Here is a 17,397-nt window from a genome sequence, read left to right as displayed (position 1 = left end):
GCATCCTATATTCCCGTGCCCACAGCACTTTCGATCCCCTCAGGGATTTTGGCTTTCCCGGTTCTCTCAGAACCCTGTTGTTTTATCTGCGTCAGTGCAGCCTGTCGTTCAACCGTCCCCGCATTCACAATGCTTTCGTCCAGAGCGAAATTCTTCGTACCGGCGCTCTCCGGCAATATAACTTGACTTCTGGCCCTTCCAGCCACAGCTGATACTCCTGCCCCTGCCGGGTCCTGTTTTGGTTGGGATTCCCCCACTACATCTGGTTGATCCTCGAGCCATCCAGTGGCCTCTGCCGATTCCTCATAGTCGAACCAGTTGATTGCCGCATCCCCTGGTTCCTGGTCATCGAAAAATTACAGGTTGGCAAAGTCCTCCTCTATAGCTGTCAGATCATCTGCCCCTTGCCTAAATCCATCTCCCTGGATTACACACAGCTCTCCCGTCTCTGGCAATTCAATACCCAGCCCAATCTGGCTCGTTGACAAGATGTACTTGCTTGGATCATTGCCTCCCCCAGCAAAACTCTGTTCAGTCCCAAATTCAACAATCCCATTCTCTCCCGAAATCTGCCCTGCCCCATCTTCGATAGTCACCACCGTCGGCTCTGGTTGGGTTGTGGAGATGTCCAACATGCACAAGAAGTCAGTGCAGTCGGGGAGGAACACCTCCGGCTTGGGTAGGTGGGATGGGGTGATATAGATACTAGGATCGTAAGATGCGACCCCAGTTTGGATAAAATTGATTCTATTAGGAGGGGGAGCTTGGTTATGTGGTGGGAGAGGATTGGTTGTGACATTGGGCTTGTCGTGAGGCGCAATCACCTGCTTGTCAATAAGATCCTGGATCTCATGATGCAATCTGAAACAACGGTCGGTGTCATGACCGTGTTGTTGGTGATATGCGCAGTATTTTGCTGGGTCGTGAGAGGGAGGGAGTGGATTCGGTAGCGGCTTCGGCTCCAGGGGTTTCAAATGCTTTTTCCTGATCAATACCCCTAGAGAGGGGCATGTATAGTGGGGTGAAGGTTCTTTGGCCTCTGGGCGTGTACTTATTGGCTTGAGTATTACTTCCGGATGCACCGGAGAAGGGTGTGGCCGCCATGGGCCTTGGAAGGGGAGGGGGAATGGTGGTGACCATGCTCACCTCTGAAGTTCTTGCAGTCGCAGCGCCACTCGGGCCTGCATTGTTGTTTCGGTTGAATGTTCTCCGGGGTTGCTCCCGGTCTTGGTCTATCAGACCTTGTTTCATTGCATCCTCAATTTGCACCCCCATCTCGTGTAAATCTGAGAAAGTGGGAAAGGGGAGCACAATCATTCTCTGCATCAACTTTGGTTGGAGATTGCGCACAATCATCCGGATTTGATCTTTATCAGTGGACCTCAGAGTCATCATCGACGCCTTTGCCCTCCACCGGGTTACAAAGTCTGAGAAATTTTCCTTGGGCTCCTGCCTTGTCGTCTCGAGATCACGAGTTGTAATCTCAATCTCAATGTTGTACGAGTATTGCGCGACAAAGGCCTCAGCCATTTCATCCCAATTTCTTTTGACCTCATCCTCTAGCTTTGCGTACCAGATGGCGGCCACACCCGATAGAGTCCGGCCAAACAGTGAAAGCTTTTTTCGTCGGGTTAGGCCCATTGGTCGCAGGATGTCTGAGAATAGCCGAAGATGGACCATGGGGTCCCCGGACCCGTCAAAGCGGTCAATTTGCGGCATTTTGAACCTATCGGGCAATGTTACGGCCACATCGGTATATCCATCCTCAATATCTGGAATAGCCTTCACCCCTTGCGATTTCTTGAAGAGCTTCTCAAGCTTGCTCAATTTCAGAGCTGTGTGGTCTATCTCGAACTCAAAGGGAGAGTCCGGGTGATTGGGTGTATGGGTCTTGGACAGTTGTGGCGGAAGCGGGGGCGAAGCTGGCCCCGTTGGAAGATTCGTGTCCTCTTGTGGGTTCTGAAGATTTGGCAAGGTATTCTGGGTGTTTGGCGGAGCATTTTGGACAGTAGTTGTCTACTCAGGTAATGGAGCCCCTGGTGGAGGAGGGACTTGATGTGAAGCAGATGCCGCATTCTGCTGTTGCAGTCTGGTAATTAGCTCAGCCTGCTGGGTCATAATCTCGGCCTGTTGCTTGGCAAACTCATCTCGGTGCACGGCATCCTGCTGCATGGCCCGCATGGTTTCTTGCATTTGGCGCATTATCTCCTCAACTCCTGTTGGTGCTGCCATACTGTTTTGATCTATCTGAACTACTGGCAGATTTATCTCTACAGCAACAATGGGGATCTCAATCCGACTGTCCACTAATGGGGGAAACCACTGTTCTGGTAATCTCTGTTCAGATACACTGCGCTTTCTCTGCCTTCTTTTGACAACATGAGGTAGAGAATGGAACACTGGCTGTCCGTCAATTAGATCCTCAGATCGATTGAGTCGGCGACCTCGTGTCCAAAGTGCTTGGGGAATATCTGCTAGGTTGGAAGCAATTGTGCTAGAACTGCCCTAGACAAAAGATAAATAAAGCAATAAGGAAATAAATAAACAGATAAACGGACAGCATAACAGCGTAAAGTAAATGCATGACACACAGCCGGGCATAACAACACACAGTCGATAAGCTGAATACACACTGTCCTTAAACACTGATTATTATCCCTGTATCACTGTCCCCAAAGACTGAATCTGATACCCGCAGATAACTGATTCTCAAATACTGACTGATGTCCGCAGGCCTGATACCCACAATACTAAACTGATGCCCGCAGGCCTGATGCCCAAACTCATATACTGATACATGCATTCCTGTAGAGACGCACTCTAAAGCACATAACAGATAAGTGAGAGCCAAAACACCCATATGTTGGGGTAGGGTTTCCCTGTCCTATTTTGTCAGGAGCTAGGGTTTCACTACGCATGCAGCGGTTTCAAACAACCTATAAACGGGTAAGCAACCTGTCCTAGTTTGGAATGGTCACTATGGATCCGAATATGCACTAGGTCGAATGGTCAAAGAGGGTGCCCCGGTAAAACCGGGGTTTGTGTTCCCATACTGGCAGAGCCCACAACCGGTCAGTCTTATGGTCATGCCTTGACAAGACAAGCCACCGGCAAACCGTTCAGGAATAGCAAATGGCAAACACGGTGTCCTAGGCGCACCAATGCAAATGCAATGCAAAGAAACACACAAGTGTAGTCAAAAACAGATATCATGAGTTCGAGTCAAGTTCTCTAAATTCCCCAGCAGAGTCGCCAGAAACTGTAGACGTCCCCGAACGCTCCCGGGAGGGTGAGCTCCCGTTCTGTTGATATTGGCGTCACTACAGCTCAGGACTCTTAAATTGTCACGGTTCTAAATCTGAACCAAAGAGTCCAAATCCGGCAAATCGTTTTGAGAAAACAGATTTTGAAAGAAGTGCCAAACATGGACTGCTTTGCCAGATACAGAGTCGCCACCTAAATATTTTATTTTGGGAAATTTAGGAAACCCTGACTCGTTGCCTAAGGCCACGTGTCCGTCATCACCAAAGTTGCCTCGGCTCGGGAACTTGGGTACGATTGGGGAAGGTCACTTCGTGAGCACCCCCGCTCGCCCGGTCAGAGACCGGCCTCTACTAACCATGATATCTATTTTTGAAAACATTGTATGTTCTTATTCCGGTTATTAGCCTAGGTTACTATGTGATGCGCACAGCATACAAGTATAGACTAAGTCGTCTGAATTGGAACAAAACATTTCATGTTTGTTTGTTTGAAAATGATTTGATGGTGCTACCCGCAGGTAGGCTAAGACGTGGATTTGCCACCCTCGGGTGGGCTTAGAAAACATGATTTTGCCACTATCTAGTGGGCTTAAAACAAACATTTGATGAATTATTCCAATCCAAATAACCCAACCTTCACCCACAAGCATTCAGGCAGTTATATCACATAAGCATATAGCCTCATGGTAAGCATGCTATCATGGCAGTCACTCACACACATGCAAGGATGCTAAAGCATAAAACTTACCGAGTACTCCAAGCCAAAATGGAAACCACATTAGAAATCGTGCATGATCCTAAGTATACAAAAATGCCTAATGCAACACATACAAAAATGCAACTATAGCAGGCTCGGCTATTCTAAGCATGGCATATGGAATGCTACAGCTAACATGTATTCAATTTGGAATTGAAAATACAATGCAGTTAGTATGGTGCGCCGAGCCCGGTGCATGCAAAACAGATGAATGAATGCAAACATGCTATCATACTGTATGCTAATTGAAATATGCCATAATCTAACCATCATAAGCGGGTAAATAAAAGGGAAAAAAGACGTGGGGTTGGAAGACATACATCACACACACGCACACTTATTACAGTCGTGCCCTCGCGCAGAGGGTCCGAATAAATATACAGTCCCGAATAAAAGAATATTACAGTCCAGATGTTACAGTCCAAATAATGTACAAATTCCTAATTAATTAACGAATTAACTAAGAAAGCTGTAAAACTGGCGTGCAAGCCAGGGACTGCCTTGCTTCTAATGAATGATGTATGTTTAGGCTGCCTTGCGCGGAAATCCACTGGGATGCCCCAATTAGCCTCTGTTTGCACCTGTTCTTGAAATGCATGCCAAGCCTCGGAAGACCGCTAATTCTTGATTTGCTGCAACAGAGAGCAGGAAAGGGGCATAGCAATGTATTTTCACAAATATATGCATGCCTCGATCCTCGTGTCACCAATCACGCATATCGAGGCATGATGGCCGAGGAGTCGAATTGCACAATTTAATATGAGATGAATGCATATGAAAACACAACAAGACCTAACTCCATCATGGATGATCCGGAGTGTCGGTGACTGGGGAATTGAGGCACGTTCCGTCACTCGGAGTACGAAATGCACCTCGTTTCCCGTGTCTGGGCTAACTTCTATCCCGAACACGATGCAATATGCATGACATGAATGAAATGCAACTAAGATACAATCCTAACATACACAATGTTATGGAATGGCATACACGCTACACGAGGTAATATACAACCGGGCATACACAATGCTATGGATGAAATGACATACGCAATGCAATAATGGGCTTACACCAACATGAGAGAGCCTCAGCCACACTCACATAGGAGGCCATCAGATGAAAACAAGACAACTCGAAATGCGTGCACGCGTGCACGCAAACCGAGGACCGACCCTCAGGCATCGAAATGCCACTCTAATGAGACATGGCAAAGACATGGAATATGATATGCAAACATGCAAAAATCAGTAGCAAAATGAGGGGGAAAACAGCCCCGAAACAAGGCAAAATGACACCCGATGCATGGAATTTCTCCCGAAATGCAAAACTAGGTACATGAAATGGCTTACAGCTATACAAAGCATGCATAATTGGTACATGGAATGAAAAGACAGAAGCAAGGCAGCCCCAAAATAAGCATTTTTACAGTTCAAAGCATGGCCAAACAGCAAACACAAATAGGGAAAAACTAGCATGCAAAAATGGCCCTAAATGCGAGGTAATGAAGAAACTCACAGCTTCTGGCCCCAAACAGATTAGGTCCCTTCAACAAAGTTTAAGAGGGGCTCAAAAAATGATCTTTTACAGTTTATGGCAAACCACAAAAACTAGCACAGATATGGCTAAACTCTCATGCAAGAAAAGGGCCAAAAAGTGGACAAAGAAGCAAGTGAAGGTTGCTGGCCTTAAACACAAAGGGGCCCTTCAACAACATTGAAGAGGGGCCAAAAATAATGCACTTTACAGTTGATGGCCGGACCCAAAACAGTATGCATACAAGCCAAAAATATCATGCAAAATATGGCCAAAAAAGAGAGATATAACACAAAGTATGTAGAGGATGTCTCAAACAGTGAAATACCCTCAATGAAACATGAATATAAGGCCAAAATAAGACCATTTTCAGTTCTGAAAAACGCCCAAAAATAGAAGCATAATAGGCTAATAAATCATGCAAGAATGGGGACCAAAGAGGGGTATAATGACAAGTAGCACATGGAGGTCCCAAACAGTGATGAGCCCTTCTTCAATGTTGAAGAGGGGCTAAAAATAAGCCTATTTACAGTTTACATCATGCTCCAAAACAGATCACATATAGGCCAAAAATACTATGCAAGATTATAGCATACCAGAGGGATAATGAAGAAAGTGCAAGATGGGGACCTCAAACAGTGAGAGGCCCTTACGAAAAAGTGAAAAAGAGCTCAAAAGAAGGCCACTTTCAGTTAGGGCCGGAGCTCAAAACAGCAAGCATGTATGGCTTATAAATGATACAAGAATGAGCCAAAAAATGGGGAAATGCTACTCACCCTTGAAGACAAGTCTTTGGTTGCTTCTTGGCTTGAGAAGTGATGTCTCCTAGCTGCTAGAAAGCTCCCCAAGCTGCTGGAAATGGAGTAGTGGTGGTGAAGCTTGGTGGTGATGAAGAAAATGTGGTAGAACTTGGATGGTTTTGCTTGAAAGAGAGAGATGGAGGGAGATATGATGCAAGGCTTGAAGGCAAATTTCTTCCAACCCTTATTACAATATTGGGGGCTGGTTATATGGACCAAGGAGAGGGAGGGCATGGAGGGAAAGAGTGGGGGAAAAAGGACCATGTTTTCCCCCAAAAGCTGTCCCCCGGATACAGATATTTTTGGGGGAAAACAGCTATACAGCTGTAAAGTACACACTGTAAGGATTATGGCTGGCCACTTTTTGGAGTTGCAGGTGGCTGGCCGGCCACCCCCCATGGCCGGCCGGTTAGGGGTCAAAAAGGTCAAGAAGATTTAGTGGCCGCCCACCACAGATAGGTGTCCTCCCAGGTGCCCTCAACACAACCCTGTGGTTCAAAATTGTCAACTGCAAAACAGGAGAGAGAATAGGCCATTTTTAGAAAGGGGTCAAAAGGGTCAGGTGGAATTACTGGCCGGCCACCAACTTTTAGTATCCTCCCATGTGTGTACAACACAAATATGTGGTTAAAAGTTCAAGAAAATGGCCCAAGGTTGTTCAACATTAGCTTTGAAGTGAAGAAAAACGGGCATCGGAGGGCGCCGGAGGAATATAACTGGTTGCTGAAACAATTGCTGGCCTCCCACCCTTCTACGGCCTTCCTGGTGATAAAACAGAGGTACCTGCCAAAAATCAACGAAAACCGATGCAAAACGAATGCTCGGGGGCTAGAACGCGCAGTTCGGGGCCCCGAAAACTGCCTGTTAAACACTGAAAGTGGCATTCGGCCACGAAGTAGGTCTCCTAGACCTCAGTGTCCCTCAAAAGGGAGTACATAAGATGCATGCTAAAAATCAGAGCAAACGGAGATGGTTAAGCGGTCCCGAACTGAGGCACACGGCCAACGGTCCTGAAAAACCGGCAACCGGACTTCAAAACGGGCAAAATGGCCTATAGCCACAAAATGTAGCCCACGGCCACTGAGAGATGGTCTATGGGACCTCTCCCTCCCCTCAGGAAAAGAAACAGCGAAAATCGAGTCTGGTTCGCAAACCGAGGCAAGGCACAGAATAGGGTTCGAAAATCCGGAGGCAGGGCTCACGGCTGCGACTCTGAGACTTCTGAATGAGCATGATATGCAATATCACCAAGCGCTCTATCGGTGACGTCTGAGTCTTAAGGTCTGTCAAAAATGGGGTGTCTACACACAATCGATGGTGGCACAATATTTGGTCAACCAATCCATGCCCAAAATTACATCAAAATGTCTAAATTTCAAGGGCAACAAATCCACATATAGGATAGCATCCTCAACACGCATATCACAAAACCAGTATATAGATTCACACAATACAGATTTCCCAGATGGAGCAGACACACATAGCAGATACAGCAGTAATTCTAAGGGTGTAGACACCCCATTTTTGACCGTCCTCAAGACTTGGACGCCATCGTTTGAACACTCGATGATCACCCATGTTTGTGTTCGTCTTGAGTTCTCGGAGGTTTCAGCTATGCGCCTTGCCTCAAGACCTCTCGACTTGTTTGTTTTGTGTTTGGTTTTGCACCAAACACTTGTTGTTTTGCTTCTAAGGGTGGGAAATAGCTTGTTGGCCATTCCCACACCTTACCAGCCATGGCCTAAGGCCACCGACCCTATTTTCTTGCTACCGACCAAAAGTGTTGGCCGGTCGGCAATGTTTGTGGTCGGCCGGCCGTTGTTTTGATCAATCGGCCACTTTTTTTGGCCGAGCCCTTTTCTTGAGGAAGTTTAAACCTTTTGAACCCTTGTTTTAGCTTCTTGAAGAAGCTTTTGAACCTTTTGAACCTTTGGTTTTAGCTTCTTTGGTTTTAGCTTCTTGAGGAAGCTTGAACCTTTCGAACCCTTGGTTTTAGCTTCTTGAGGAAGTTTGAACCTTTTGAACCTTTGTTCTAGCTTCTCCAAGAAGCTTGAACCCTTTGCTCCAAGCTTCTAAGAGAAGCTTGACCCTTTTTTTAGCTTCTCCAAGAAGCTTGAACCTTTTTAGCTTCTCCAAGAAGCTTGACCCTTTTGTTTTGGCTTCTTAAAGACCCTTTTGTTTTGGCTTCTTAAAGAAGTTTGACCCCTTTGCTTAGCTTCTTGAGGAAGCTTGACCCCTTTGCTCTAGCTTCCTCAAGAAGCTTGGCCCTTTTGCTACAAGCTTCTAAGAGAAGCTTGGCCCCTTTGCTCCAAGCTTCTCTAAGAAGCTTGGACCTTTATTCCTCTATAAAAGAAGAGCTCCTCTTCCATTGCAAGGGTTCCAAAAATTTTGCTAAGGCAAACAATATACATCTCTCTCTATCTCTATATTTTGAGCTCCAAAAGTGTTGGTTCTTGACCCCTTTGCACCATACCTCATAGCCACACACCTCCACCACTCATCTAAGGTCCTTGGAGGCCATTTTCAGAGGTTGAAGGTCTGATTTTTTGGTCTCAAAGCTGCTGGTTTTGCTGGAAATACTAGGGTAACACACTTTACCCTCTTTTGGTCTTTATTTTGCTTCATCTTTTAGCCATACTTAGAAGCATTTTCGAGCTTTGTCATAAACTGAAAAAAGTCTTATTTTGAGCTCCTTTTGAAGTTTGTTTAAGATCACTTTTGTGTTTGGGGTTGTTCACCCCCTCTTAGGCCTTGTTTGGCCTCATTTTTGTGCCTTTTTGGTGAGCTCCGGGACCACCTTGTCTTGGCCTTCCCACCACTGAAATCCAGAGGGATTTCAGTGGTGAGGATGGTACTTTAAGGTCCTAAGAAGGAGAGGGCCATCTCCTCTCCTTGTTGTCTTCAAAACTTGCCATTTTAGCCTCATGTGTGAGTACCTTTCTTGAGTTCATGTTGGCCATGTCTTAAGTGTTATTTGTGCTTATTTTGCCATGATATAGCACTGTTTCTAATTGGTTTAGACACACCATGCATGCTTTGCACACTTGTCTTGTAATGCCATGAAATTGCCTTAACATGCACCTAGCATTTAGACCACTATGCTTACTTGTTTTGGCTTAGCTTTGTGAAGCTTTTATGCATGTTTTAGTATGCCTAAGGTCTGTTCATGGTTGTTTTGGCCATCCATAACATGCTTTGTATAGCCACCTTGCATTTTGGCTTGTTAGTCTTGGGTGTGTGAGTGTTGAGCATGCATTGCTTGGCTTGTTTCAGTGGTTTGGCACCACTTATAGAATCATTTCAGTCCTTGTGGTATGCTTGTATGCTTGCATTTGATGTTCCTTTAAGGCCTTAAAGCGTTTGTGTTTCATGCTCCATGAATGTGTCATTGCGTATGCCATCATGTTTAGGCCTCTAGGATGCCATGTCAATGTGTTTTTTGGCTTTGTTTTAACATGCTAAAACTCTGATTTTGGTTGTTCAAATCATGTCATGTTTGGTCTTGCTAAGTGTAGTTGAATACCTCTTTGGTGAGCCTTAAGCTTTGGGCTTGCTTGCATGCCTTACTTGCATGGTTTGTTTGGTTTGGCACATTTTCTAGCATGTTTTCAGAGTTTAACATGTTGGTTATATATCCATGCTTGCCCCTTTTAAGTGTGCTTAAAAGTCCCTCTTTTGTGCCTTAGTCTTTAGACCAACTTGCATGCATGTTTGTATATATTTTAGACTTCATGTTCTTGGCATTTGGCCACTGTTTTGGGCTTATTTGAGAGCTGCCCAAACTAGTTTAAGACCATCCTTTGCATGTTGTTGCATGCTCGCCTTGTGTGTTGTTGCATGCTTGGCCTATCGCATGTTTTTGCATGCTTGAAACACTTTGCATTTGGCATGCATTCTCTTGGTTAAGTTGCTTAACATGTTGTCACATGTCTTGCATAGTTACATGTCCACATTGCATCTTGTATGCTTGTCATTAGCATAGTTGTTCCATGCCTTGCATGCTTGTTTGCTTAAGTTGTGTGCCTATTGCATGTTTGTCCACATGTTCATGTTGCATACTTAGGTCACATGCCTAGGTTGCATTTTACATGCATGCCTTGCCTCTTGAATCACCATGATAGAGGTTGGATCCCTTGTTTGTTTTGTGTACATTACATTTGACATTAAAATGCACACCTTGGCCTCTTTGGCCATCACGCATTAAAATGCGCGATTGGTGGCCTGAGGGTCGAGGATCAACCTCCTTTGAGTCATGAACATAATAAGGAGGGTGTTGGTGCACACATTTGCTTGAAATGCATTGCCATGCCATGTTTGCCCTCTGCTGCTGTCAAAACAGGATTCTGCAGGCATACATGGTCGGCCGACCATCTCTATTGCCGACCGACCAAACATTTGAGGCCAAGAGCCATATAAATGGTCGATGACCCTTCTACCATGGTCAGTGATGTTTCCCCTTGATCGGTGATGCTCCACAGTGTTCAGAGAGTGTTCCTTGGGACTTGTGCAATTTTTAGAAGAGTAGAGCAGAGTAAACAGAGGCAGCTTGTGCACGGTGACGGATTTCCGAGCAAACCCGAGCACGCATGCATTGGACCCTCTTCCCGAGGCTGTTTTATTGCTTTCTTAGCTTAGTTAATTTGCTTAACTAGTTAAGTGGTCTGTAATAATTAATTAGCTTGTAGGTTAGTTAATTTGTATTATTCTTTTGGTCCCTCCGAGCAAGGGCAATTGTGTAATAAGTGTGCATGAGTGTGTGTATGTCTTCCAACCCCCATTTCTTTCTCCCTTTTACTTACCTGCTTTTGATGGTTAGTACTAGGGCATATTTAATTTAGCATACCTTATGCTATGCATGCGTGCATTCATTCATCAGTATTGCATGCACCGGGCTCGGCGCATCATGCTAACTGCATTGTATTTCAATTCCAAGTTGAATACGTGTTAGTTGTAGCACCATCATATGCCATCTTAGAATAGCCGAGCCTATTGTAGTTGCATCTTGCATGTGTTGCATTAGCCATCTTAATATGAACTAGGATCATGCATATGATTATTAACTAGTTTCTGTTTTGGCTTAGAGTACTCAGTAAGCATTTATGTTTTAGCATCCTTGCATGAGTGTCAATGTTAACATGACAGCATGCTTACCATATGGCTATATGCTTATGTGATATATCTGCCTGAATGCCTGTGGGTGAAGGTTGGATTGTTTGAGTTGGAACAACTCGTCGAAATCCATGTTTTAGCCTACTTGCAAGTAGCAAATTTCAAACCAATTTCTAAGCAAACGGATATGCGATGCTTTATTCCAAATTAGGCGATCTAGTCTATACTTTTGTGTTGTGCACATCACATAGTAAGATTAGCTAATTAATCGGAATAAGAATGCATAATGTTTTCAAAACTAGATATCATGGTTAGTAGAGGCCGATCTTTGATTGGGCGAGAGGGGTTGCTTATAGCTGACCTTCCCCAATCGTACCCAAGTTCCCGAGCCGAGGTAACTTTGGTGATGACGGACACGTGGCCTTAGGCAACGAGTCAGGGTTTCCTAAATTCCCCCAAAATAAATATTTAGGTGGCGACTCTGTATCTGGCAAAGCAGTCCATGTTTGGCACTTCTTTCTAAAAATCTATTTTCCAAAAAATAATTTGCCAGATTTGTACTCTTTGGTGATTTATCAATCTCACATTGCACATTGTGAGATCAGATTAAGAACCGTGACAATTTGAGTCCGAACTGTAGTGAGCCCCAATGAACGAAACGGGATTTCCCCCGGGACGTTCAGGGACATCTACAAAGGGCCTATTCAGTCTAGATGCAAATGCATATGTCACAAAAGAGAGTGTGGATCCGGAGTCAATTAACACAAAAGCATCCTGATTACATATAGAAATAGTACCTGAGACAACTGCGTTGGCATTCCGCGTATCGCCCGGAACAAGCGCAAAAACTCTTCCTTGTCTCACGGTATCCCCGGTGATGGCAGGTCTCAAAGTATTTCCCGGCTTCGGGATCGATGCAGTTGAGCTAGCAGCTAGCTTCCCACTGTTTGATTACAATCTCGGGCCATGTGCCCTTATTTACCACACTTGAAACACGCCCCTGACACACAGTAACAAACCCCACAATGCCTTTTGCTACAAATATTGCACATGGGAGATGTGTCTCGGGAAGAATTCGATGTACTTGAGGAACCCGTGTTTTGCTTTTTCAGAAATTTCTTCTTTGAAAAAAGCCTTGTCTTTTATTGCCTTTCTACTCTGTTGGTGGCTTAGCCTGTCTAGCTATGTTAGTCTCTGATATGATGGCCCTGTCTAGCACCCTAATGTAAGTCTCCAGCTTCAAGACATTCACTCTTTCTAAAATGTCACTTCGGAGCCCACCTTCAAAGTGTCTCGCCTTCTTATAGTCAGTATCAATTACATGTGGTGCAAACCTGGCCAATTCGATGAATTTGGCATCATACTCAGCTACGGTCATACTGTCTTGCCTTAGTTCCATGAACTCTGCTACTTTCCTGTCCCGAACACACTGCGGGAAGTACTTGTCATAGAAAATCTCCAAAAATTTCACCCAGTCAACATCTTTATGATTTTCTCGCATTAACATCCACCATCTTCTTACCTCGTCTTCTAGCATAAAAGTTTCTAGAAGCACTTTCTGTGTCTCTGAACAGGGGAACAGTTCAAACAGTTTCTTAATGCCGAGGACCCATGTTTCGGTTTTCAACGGATCTAATCCCCCATGGAACTGTGGTGGTTTCATTTTCTTGAACTCTTTGGTGAGTGCTATTATTCGATCATCATTCAGATTATCTGGCACGGGTGGTGCCGGAGGTGGAGGTGGCGGATGTGGTTGCTGCCACTGTTGTTGCCACTCTTATTACTGTCTCAAAGTTTCCGCCATTTCCTGTATCAGTCTTTCCATTCTGTCTATTCTGGCAGTAGAGGATTCCTCTATCTCATCCCCTCTTGTTCTCACCATCTGATTAAACTTGCATTATTCTTTGTACAAAAGATTCACGGGTATGCATATATTAAAGAGCATACATATTCAATCAATTTGCAAGGCAAGCAAATCACAAACTTATAACACATAGTTGTTCACATTGAAGCATTTAGATGCATTCTCGATGCTATCAAATTCATACTTATCACATGAATGCATCCTAGATCTTTTCTAGACGCTTATTGCTCTTTTGGACCAGTGTGTGAGTTATTAACTCGTGCTCTGATACCACTCTGTCATGACCCGAACCCGCCCCCGTGGGTTAAGGACATAACCGGCCAGTAATCATGAGATTACCTACGGCCTCAAACCAATCCAAACGTATTTTAATAGAGTTAACGGGGGCCAAACGGAAGCAATTAAAAACTTTGTCCATAGAGTTATGCTTACATGGCACAACATAACAAACCATACATATGCATATTAATAACTCACAACAAAATATGTACCACACAAGGTTCTGTACATACAGGATCATAATAGTCTAAGTCAACCTGTCAAAACTATATACACCATATTCAAAGACTTCGCCCACATGACAAAATAAAACAGAATGACAAAAAGGCGAAAATGGGTCTCGTGCGTGAGACGCAAGGACTGACTCTTCAAAACCTTTGTTGTTCCACACAGACATCACTGAGGCTGGGTCTGGACTTCTCTTGGCTCACTTACAAACACATGAATGAGCGTGAGCGATAGCCCAATGAATAATATCAAATACAGAAGTTATACAACCAATATGTAGAACAACATGCTTCAAACGGCCTTGGGCCCAATTCATATTTCTATTTAACATACATACACATAATTCAGGTCAAGTAACTATAGTTCCAAACAGACTAGCCTTTGGCCCATTTATCTTTCATTTGTCAGACTGGCCTTTGGCCCATTCAGATTTTCATGTCAAACTTGGCCTTTGGCCCATTCAACTTTCATTCATGTCAAACTGGCCTCTGGTCCATTCATTCATGTCAAACTAGCAAACTTATAAGGCTTATAAGGATATAAGCAATTGGACAAATGACGACTTCAAGGTATCGATATTACTCACAGTGATCGGTTGGTTGGTTTGCCTTGGAGCTCGACCCTACACATTCCATGAACACAAAAGGGTCACAAATAATTCGATTTGTTCTAAATTCACATATTCCTCTTTAGGCTTCATTCTTATCTCTTTAACTCAATTGCAATGCTCAATGCATGCCTAAGAGTACTTAAAAGTGAAAGGGAACAGAAAATGAAACACAGAATGTCCTTTTCAAAATTTCAGAAAATAGAGTCCCCGCTCGAGCGTGGACTTACCCGCTTGAGCGGACCCTTGAAGCCTACAAAAGTACTGGACATATCAAATTTACGCTCGTTCGCGAACTCTGGCACTCAAGCGGAAGGCCTCTCTACATGGCTCCCCGCTCGAGCGTGAACTTCCCCGCTCGAGTGGACACCATGTTTGCAGAAAATACTGGGAACACGAATTTCACGCTCGAGCAGCGGTTTCCCCGCTCGAGCGGACATCAAATTTTCTGGATTTTCTAGAACATGTTCTTGAGTTCCAATTCGACATTCAATGGCTCTAAATGCATGCTTTTGGCTCAAACTTCACATATACATATTCTAACATGGTACCAACACCAAATTACAACACAATGGAGCTCAATTTCACAAATCAAACACATGCATGTCCCAAATTGACTCAAACTCATCACCAACACACTAAATTCAAACATGCAAGACTCAAACTCCCATGATTTGCACTTGCATGTGAAATATACACAATGTCCTCAACTTAATTGGTGAAGAGGTGATCAAATATATGGACTTAAACCAAAAATTCAACATGGATCATACACATTGTGCTCAAATATGAAAATTCATAGTAATTCCCTACATGCATGCATCTATTGACTTTAAATTCAACAAATACAACTCAATTTCCTTATAATCAAACTAATTCATGTTCTTGCCCATTAATCAAACTTGAATTCACAATTTACAACATTGAACTCATGAATTCACTTACCTAAGAGTTCAATCTTCCAAACTATAGCAATTTCTTGAGTTTAATCTTCAAATTCCCCAAACCTTGGGCCAAGATTACACAATTCTCTCCCTCACTCTCTCTATAGCCGGCCCTCTCTCTATTTTGAGTTCAAATCAGCCAAATGAAGTTATAAAGAGAGAATAGAGGGTGTAGTGCCTTATTACAACAAACCCCACTAATTTCAATTTAATAATAATAAATAATTAGGCACTAATTCATCAATTAAATCAATTAATTCTGATCTGAATCAATTTCCAATCAAACTTCACTGTAGGCTCTAAAAATTACGCTAATCATAATGGCGCAATCAATTTCGGGTTCTGTGGCCGATAAGGCCTTCAATTTAATTTCCAAAGCAGACAATCAAACAGATATTCCTACGGTGAACAGATAAAAATTTAAAACCACATATTTTCACATAATGGCTCACAAAATCATATTAAACACATAATCATGCTCATATTAAGGACCAATTAACATATTACGGAACAGGGATATCACAACAAGATTAGACCAAAAATCCCAAATTCAAATATTTGTTTTGAGTAGTGTTCACTTTTTTGCCGTTTTCTCTCTCCATATTTTGAATCTTGATGTAAGGCAAAAACCATTGAAAAGCTTATTTTTGGAGCTTCAATTTAGACACAAAGTTGACCATATTCCGATTTCAAACGAGGGAGATACGCTTGTTTGAAATGCATCCAGTAAAAGTTGTCAGGGTCAAATCCGCACGAACGGTATATGAATTCCGCACGAGTGGATTTCGCGAGAAAGCCATTCTTCACTGAGTTTGAAGATCCACATGATCGAATTTTGTATGTCCAGGCATCAATTTTTGTATTCTTTCCACTCAAATTAGATCGATCTCTCTCTCTCTCTCTCTCTCTCTGACCTTTTTTCATCTCTCTTTCTCTTTAACTTCTCTTTTTTCTCCCTTCTCTCTAAACTTTCACCAAATTTGACATTCTCTTCGATCTACCAAGATCAAGCAAGATTTTGATACTAGTTCCTTATACCAAAATGATGAGCATTCTAAGAGCTACATTTTGACTAGTGGATATCAAATTCTAGCAAAATTGATTCTTTTGTGCTTTTTCTCCTCTTTTATCTTTGAGGTAGGGATTTCTCTATTTTTTCTTACTATAGTTGTTATATATGGATATGTGGTATTTTATATTGCATAAAAAGAAGACTTTGATCAGTATTTTTGAAAAATCATGAAGCTGAGATTTAGGGTTTTTGATTGAGGAGTTGAACATTGTGATTTCTTGATTAGCATAGTAGATTGGTACTATTGGAGCATGTTTGTAATGTTTAGAATAGAAAGCCCTAAATTTTAAATTAATGATTTCAAGAGATGTAATAGAGTTATTGTTGTGTAAATGTGAAATTGATGTTAATGTTAATTAATCGAAATACCATTGATAAAAGTAAATAAATAGATAAATGGGATTAGTTGATGTAAGTTATGATTATTGAAAATTAGAAACAAGAGGGAGTGTTGTCTAAAAAGTTAAGTTGTATGTTGGCATGGTAATTCGGGAAGATGATAGATAAATGAAAATAATGAAAGTTGGAATATAGAAACCAAGTGTTGGTTGTACATGCTTAAATACTTGAGAAATGTATATCGTATATTGAATTAAATTCATTGATTATGCTTTAATATTGTTAAAACAAGTGATTTCATTAGAGCTCAAAACGATGTTCGATATTATTTTAAAAAGTAGAATTGAAAATAAGAGGAATTAAATTTGGAAGCACGATTAGATTGGAAGTAATGGAAATCATCAAAAGTCTAGGAAATGTCATAATTAATGAATGAATAATCAATTTATGAGTTTATTTTTGCATAGTTGGGATTGTTAGTGTGGAATGTGTTGTCAATGGAAGTGCATTTATATATTGTTTAGAGATATCTATTTTGGCAATCGGTGGAAGATTGCATTGCTTATTGTAGAATGGTTATGGAATTAGGTAAATTGAAACCTTTT

Source organism: Camellia sinensis, chromosome 1 (assembly GCF_055761805.1).
Source record: "Camellia sinensis isolate YWXY chromosome 1, ASM5576180v1, whole genome shotgun sequence".
Classification (NCBI taxonomy): Eukaryota; Viridiplantae; Streptophyta; class Magnoliopsida; order Ericales; family Theaceae; genus Camellia; species Camellia sinensis.
The sequence above is the reverse complement of the archived record's forward strand: the minus strand, read 5'-3'. Positions refer to the sequence as shown.